Source organism: Octodon degus, unplaced genomic scaffold (genome assembly GCF_000260255.1).
Source record: "Octodon degus isolate 3935 unplaced genomic scaffold, OctDeg1.0 scaffold00006, whole genome shotgun sequence".
In the NCBI taxonomy this organism is placed as follows: domain Eukaryota; kingdom Metazoa; phylum Chordata; class Mammalia; order Rodentia; family Octodontidae; genus Octodon; species Octodon degus.
In genome coordinates, this window is record NW_004524582.1 from 30,341,107 (window position 1) to 30,348,721 (window position 7,615).

The 7,615-nt window shown below is 52.8% G+C and overlaps 1 pseudogene; it reads right to left on the bottom strand.

The window, feature by feature from the left end:
• Window positions 1-5,033: 5,033 nt before the first annotated feature.
• On the bottom strand, window positions 5,034-5,938 carry LOC105743257 (annotated as a pseudogene).
• Between the last annotated feature and the right edge of the window lie 1,677 nt (window positions 5,939-7,615).

The following is a 7,615-nucleotide window of genomic DNA, read 5'->3' on the forward strand; positions in this document are numbered from 1 at the left end:
GGAACACTGCACGTGGTCAAGCCAAGCCTGGGTGGGAGGGGCCCTGCTGATGGGAGGAGCCAGGAGGTGGGAGGAGCCAGAGGTGAGAGAAGCCAGAGGATTGGAGGAGCCAGTGAATGGGCGGGGCCTGCCGGTGGGCTGGTCCAGGGAGTGGGAGGAACTCTGGGGGTGAAGTCCTGCAGGTGGGCCAGGGCAGAGCAGAGGTTATTTAGATGCGTTTCCTGAGTCCCTAGTCTGAATTCCCTTCCCAGCCCTACCTCTTCCTGGCTGTGTGACCTTGGGCAAGGTTGCAGTTTCTCTTGTTCCTGTAAAATCGCGGCAGCAATGGCACTCATGGGTGGCAAGGACGTGGCCAGTGAACGCGTGTGGAGCGGCGGACACCCACTGGCACGGCCATGCGCTCTTGCGAGCCAGCGCGCTCGTCCTTCTGGCCTCTGCGGCTCCTTCAGGCCGCCGCAGAAGTGATTTCTAGGACTTGAGGACAGGGGCCGCCCCCTCCGCAAGTAAGAAAGGAGGGCTGGAAAGAACCAAACCACAGAAGCACTTTTCCCAGAAGCAAAAACAAAAACTCGAGGGGCCACCAAGAGATAAACAGTAAACAGAAAATCAAAGCACAGTGACCCAACAGTGGAGCATGAGCTCGCTGTGCACGCGCTGCGCGCCCAGGAACTCTGAGGACCTCAGGCTAGGTGGATTCAGCCCCGCATGAGAGGGCACGTTCTGGAAGACCTGCCTCTGGGAGCTCCCTGGAGCAGCCAAGCTGCTGGGGCGGAAAGGAGCCTGGCAGCTTTTAGAGCCTGGGGAGAGGAACGAGGGTACGCCTCCCATGGGAGTGGAATTTCAGTTTCGCAAGACGAAAGTTCTGGAGTTGTTTGGTGGGGATGTGTATTAAATGTTGATCACGCAAAAGTGAGCGGAGTAGTACACATGTTTTAACACAATCGACCCAGCACTCAAGGCTGAGGCAGGAGGATCGCCGTGCGTTTGCGGCCGGCCTGACCTGAGTAGAGACCCTGCCTCAAAACACCCACCACAATTAAAACATTAAATAGCTGGGTGCGATGGTGCACATCTGCGATCCCAGCACTCAGGATGCTGAGGCAGGAAGATCACTGTGAGTTCAGAGCCAGCCTGGGCTACACTGTAAACCCCTGTCTTCAACATATAAAAGTTTAAAAAGAAATAAAACAACTTTTCCAAGTCCCCTTACTGGGAAGGCAGGAGGCAGGACTCAGACCCACACGTGAGAGCAACTCCCTGGCCTGGCTCGCAGTTGGGAAACCTCTCTGCTGTCCAGTTGGGGACTGGGTACGCCACTGCCTCTCTAGGTCAGGAGGGCCCCCAGGTTCTCTCAGACCCTCCCAGGTCTCAGGTGGGATGAGAGGCCAGGGTATTCTGAGCCCTGCCCCAGGTTCCTGTGTGCAGGTGTTGGGACTGCCATTCCCTAGGGACAGTCAAAACAAAATCAGCAAATGCCAATGTTGTGAACTACCACACACCAAGTTCTGTTTCTTTCTTTCTTTTTCTTTTTTGGCAAAACCGGGGATTGAACTCAGGCCCTTGCGCTTGCCAGGGAAGCACTTATTCTACTGAGTTATCTCCCCAGCCCCTCTGTTTCTTTCTTATTTTATTCATTTATTGTGTATTTAAGGGAAGGATCTACAGGGCGTTCAGGGTCTCACTACTAGATCAGACTTGTAGTGATCTGCCTGTTTACAGCCTCCCAGGTGCGCGCCACCACGTTGCCCTCTTAGCGTACCCTGCGGGGTGGGGTCAGGAACCAGGGGTTGACTGAGCCATCTCCCCGGCCCCCATATATTAGTATATTATGATATCAAGGTGTTTTTTTTTTTTTTAATGTATTAGGGTCTAACTACTGGATCAGACTCATAGTGATCCTCCTGTGTTCAGCTTCTGAAGAGCTGGGATTACAGGCACACACCACCATGCCCAGTCTCAATCACCGTCTCAGCGTGCCCAGGGCCAGGGCCAGTGCAGTACAGCGGGGATTGAACCCCAGCCACTGCGCTGCTTAAGCAAGCACTTTATTCGGCTGAGCTATCTGGCTGGCCCTACGGCAGGTCATTTGGCTGGCCCTCAAGTTCTATTTCTCTGCCCAAGGCCTTTACACTGAGTCATTTCCCCAGTCTTTTAAGAGTTGTTTTAATGTTTTTGTTTTGAGGCAGAGATTTTTTTCTTCAATTGTTTACTTTTTCTTTTCTTATTCATTTATTGTCTTTTTGAGACGGTTTTTTAAAAAAATGTATTTAGTACAGGGTCTACAGGGTCTCACTACACAGATTGAACTCATAGTGATCCTCCTGTTTTCAGCCTCCCAAGCACTGGGATTGCAGGCATGTGCTACCATGCCCAGTCTCAGTTGCCATCTCAGTACACCCCATGGGCAGGGCTGGCACAGTACACTGGGAATCCAACCCTGGTCCCTGCATCTGCCTAAGCAGGCGCTTTAGTCCACTGAGCTATCTGGTCGGCCCTGAGACAAGGTCTCCCTATATAGTTCAGGCTAGCCTTGATGTCACTTGATAGCCCAGGCTAGCCTCTAACTCCTAGTGATCCTTCTGCCTCAGTCTCCTCAAATGCTGGGAATCCAGGTGTGTGGCACCATCCTAGTTCAGTGCAAACTTTTTGAGGCTGAAAGTCTGAGACTGGGCGGCTGCATCTGTTCCACCTCTGATGCGGAAAACTGGCTGCTTCCGGTTGTGGAGAAATCGTCGTGGCTGGAGCCGATGCTCCGGGAACCCAGCAGGGCTAGACAGCAGGGCCACTTTTATAACAGCTCAGCTCAATTTAGGGAACCAGGAGAAGCCCATGGATCCCTTCCTGGGCCAGCCGCCCTGCCCAGCCAGGCCCTACTTCGAGGGGCCACAGGAGCCAGGGATTTCAACACCTGAACCACTGGGGACACACAAGTCTTCGCCTGATCACAGCAGTGGCACAGGTGAGCAGCATTCCCACTCAAGAACCCTGCATGGTCGGGTTATGGGAGTCCCAGGCCTTGGTGGGCAGTGAAAGCAGGGCAGCTGGTGTAGCCACCAGCAACATCAGTGGACTGGCTGAGGGGACTGAGGGACAGGCTAGCAGGCACCTTTTCTGTGGGCCTGATTGTTTCCACAACAAGCTACATTGCTGCCTCTAGCTAAGGGCTTTGTGCCACCAGGCTCCGGGCTTCTGACATGGCAGAGAAACATAAATATAGTATGCACTTTGATATACGTCAGTTACAGCCACTTCCCCCGTAAACACCTTGGCGCCATCAGCTGCTAGGAGCAATTCTGCGAGCCCTAGCGGGCCGTGCGTCCTTGATGCCCCGAGTCACGGCCGCGCTCCTGCTTCTCCAGCGTGTGGCTTCCTCAAGTCTCTTGCTGGAGCAAGCCGGAGTTCTCAGCGTGGCACCTGTCTGCAGTAGGTGCTCAGGAAAAGCAGTGCTGCTAGCAGGACAAAACCCCGCAGCCTCCCAGGCGGGGGCCGGGACATGCCACCCTCGGGAGTGGCCAGGGCACAAAGCTCAGAAGGGCGTCCCAGAGGAGACTGCAGGATGCCGACCTCCTCAGCCGTCCTACTGGGAAGGATGAAAAAGGAGGTGGGGCCCTGGTGGAGGGCGTGGCCTCGGGGACTCTGCCCAGGGCCTGGTCCCGTCTTCTGCAGCTCTCTTGTTCAGTCTCTCCTTCCTGGCTGCTGTGAGCAAGCAGCTCTGCTCGACGTTCCTGCTCACACAGGCCTGGAAGCAATGGTGTCTATCAGCATGGACTAAGCTCTGAAAACGCGAGCCAGGCTGAGTCCTCCTGTAGGTCAGTTTCTCAGGTATTCGTTCACACAGTATGACATAAGTGCTTGCAGATGGGGAAACTGAGGCTCTGTCATGCCCCCTGGTTACCAGCTCTGACCACAGTGTGGCTCTGGGCAGCTTCAGGGGAGCTGAAGATATTGTGAGAAATGCAGGGCAGAAGCCAAAAAGGGTGAGCGGGTCCCAGGACTGCCCCTCTTCCCACAGTGCACTGCTCCTCACCATCAGGGGCAAACTCCTGGGTGCTGGTCTTGCCCAGTGGCTATTTTGACCTGGAATCCAAGAAGCCTGAAACCCCAAACCTCACTGAGGTTAAGAACTTCCTCAGGCTCTGAATTGACCACAGCATGAGCTACATCTCCTGGGCCCAAGCCGAGATCACTGACGATGTAAGTGAACTATTCGCTCACACCCCTGCCATCCAGCCGTATTTCCTACCAGCAACTCAAGCAAACTCCCTGCTCCCCCCCTACCACCCAAGGCTGGCTTGCTCTGTTCTACAGTCTCTTTTTCAGGGGCCTCTCCACAGCCCTCTAGGATTCTCCCATCATTCCTATGGGATTGGGGCCCTCACTCCACAGTGGCCTTCCTGCCTCAGGACCCTTGCACATGCTGTTCCTGTCTGACACATTTCCTTTCCTGGTCATAAAGAGCTGAGCTCTCAGCGTCCACAGCTCAACTTTAGTGTTGGCGAAGCTTCGGCTGATATCATAGCTATGTGCCTTTCCCATTTGCTTCTCTTCCTTGCAGTCACTCCCATTAGCGGCAATCGTTTTAGATTTTATAGTCAGTCCCAGCCTTACTGTAAATTCCTTGGAGACACTATAGCTTCATTTCTCAGAGCCTGCCAGAGCCTGGCTCGATGCCTGCTGCACCACTCAAGTGGTGTTTGCGGAGTGCCTGAAGAAGGTAAAAGGAAGCCGGTTCAGAGCTGACCTTGTTTCCTAGCCCTCATGCATGCCAGTTGAGCCAAGAAGTGATGTCAATTCTCTAAGCCTCAGTTTCCGCATCTGTAAAATGAAAACTAATAGTTCCTCCCATCACGAGGAGCAAATTTACCCTGCAAGAGGCTGAGGATCAATCGCTGTGGGTTTCAGGCCAGCCTGGGCTCTGTAGTAAGTTCAAGGCCAGCCTGAACTACACAGTCAGGCTCTGACTCAAAAACAAAACAAAACAAAAAGAGATGGTGAAGAACAGCCTCTCCCTTCTTGAGAAGATTTAATTCATTTTATTTTTCTTGTGTAAAAGCCCTTTCTGTTGTAGCTACTGCTGGAGCTTGAGTCCTCTGGACAGAAACTCTGGTATGGGTTTTCACAAGCTGGTTGATGAATTCCTGACAGGGAGACTTGGTGAGCACAGTCTCTTTCCAGAGGTCAGGGGTCAGACAGCTGTAGGTCTTGGAGATGGCATCAAAGGTGGCCTTTGCAAAGTTGCCCAAAGTAGTAGCGCAGCCCCTAGCAGAGGTGTAGCAGTCACCAATACCAGCCATCAGCAGCAGCTTCTTGGGCACAGGGGCTGAGACAATGCCAATGCCTCTGGACGCAGGGATCAGACGCACCAACACAGAACCACAGCGGCCCGTCACCTTGAAAGGAACAGTGGTGGGGCTTGCCGATCTTGTTTCCCCAGTAGCCTCTCCTCATGGGGACAAGGGAAAGCTTGGCCAGGAGAATGGCCCCACGAATAGCAGTGGTTACCTCCTTGGAACACTTTACACCCAGGCCAACATGACTGTTGTAGTCCCCAATGGCGACAAATGCCTTGAACCTGGTCCGCTGGCCAGCACGAGTTTGCTTCTACACAGGCATGATCTTCAGAACTTCATCCTTGAGGGATGTGCTCAGGAAAAAGTCAATAATCTCGGACTCCTTGATGGGTAAGGAAAAAAGGTAAATTTCCTCCAGGGACTTGATCTTCCTGTCTTTGACCAGCTGGCCCAGTTTGGTGACAGGAATCCCTCTGTGTCCTCGGCCTTACTGCCGTGAGCCCCGCGGCCCCGGCCCCGGCACCAGCATCTGCCGTGCCTGCGACCTCGAAGGCCACTGCAGAAGCCTCTGCGGAAGCCGCTGCAGCCTCCCATGCCTGGGCCCCCGGGCCTCCGGCCGCTCCCGCTGCACCAGCGTCATCCACCATTTGGTGTTTCCCAGAAAAAGAAGCAGGAAGATTAAAGGAAACAGCCTTGGATTTATAAAGCCAAGGGAGATGAGGAGTGGGATAAGTGGGGAGGGCAAGGGATTTGAAAATAATCAGGATATGTTCTATGTCTGTACCAATTCCCAAAACATATATGTAGGTATATAGATATAGATATGTAGCACACACCTGTAATCCCAACATTCAGGAGGCTAAGGCAGGAGGATTCATTCCTGTGAGTTCAAGGCCAGCCTGGGCTGCACAGTAAGACCCTGTCTCAAAAAAAAAAAAAAAAAAAGTAGGCTCAGGAGCATCATTGGTGTAATGGAGAATTTTTTGCCTTTCAAAAAGATTTTTTTTTTTTTTTGGTGGAACCTGGGATTGAACTCAGGCCCTTGTGCTTGCCAGGGAAGTGCTTATTCTACTGAGCCATCTCCCCAGCACCCCCCAAAGATGTGTTGAAGTCTTCATCTCCAGAATCTTACTCATAAACAACAGCTTTTTTTTTTTTTAAATGTATTTGGTTGTTGCAGGGTCTTATGATGCAGCTCGGACTCATCGTAATCCTCTTGCTTTCCGCCTCCCCAGTGCTTGGATTACAGGTGTGAACTACTATGCCCGTACCCTGGCCGGCTCAGCCCACCCCGGAGATGGGGTTGGTGTGGCATGTGGTGCCAGGGATCAAACCATGGTCCTGCACTTACCTAAGCAGGTGCTTTAGTCCACTGAGCTATCTCGCCAGCCTGTTTGTTAGTTTGAGACGGGGTCTGGCTATGTAGCCCAGCTAGGCTCAGACTTGCAGCGATCCTCCTACCTCAGCCTGCCAAGCGCTGGGATGACAGTCATGCCCCTCTACCCCCACCAGATGGAAGTGAGACCTCTGCAGACGTCATGAGTTCAGATGTGGCTAATCCTCTGAGGGTCTGCAACTGGGTGATTTGTGGCTAGCAAGCAGCTCAGTGCTGGGCAAGAGTGCTTTCGCAGCTGAACAGAGGGAAGAACTTTGCTGTCTCCTTGGTGGCTGAGATCTGCCCATGCTGTGCACAGGGAGAGAAGACAAGTAACTTGCCTGGCCAAGACTTGAGATTCAGAGGGCAGGAGTGTAGGAGACACTTCCAGGCCCTCGTCTCGGTCCAAGAAGCCAATATTTGTAATCCTAAAGTTACATTATTGGAATCCCATCAAGCTGATTCCAATCTACCACTATCAAAGCAACCCACGGTAAAAATAAAGACACTAAATTATATTTTCAATCACTGGGGAATCAAGGGGCTTTAAGTCCAGCCACGAAGATGGCTTCCTGGAACAAAGAGGGCAACCCAGGGCCCCACTCGGTTTTATTCAGTAAGGGAGTGGCTTGAGGAGGACTGACTGAGAATTGTGGGAAGTAGCTGACCATTGTGAGCTGAGCTAGGTGGGTGGCCATTTACCTCCGCCATATGCAGAGAGGATATGCAGAGACAGTAATCTGCATTATGTACTATTATGCCATTGAGATAGTATCTACTGTTTTGGGGGGTCTGGTGCTTCAGCTCTGATGTAGTCTTTCAAGCTCCAGGAAGTCACAGCTTCTATCTTGAGGCTCGATCCCCGCTGGCGGCGTGGAGCATTGGCTCTTCGTCCTGTCTCCACCCGGCTCACATTAAAGCGCAGCAGGTGTAGGTTACCAGGGAAACA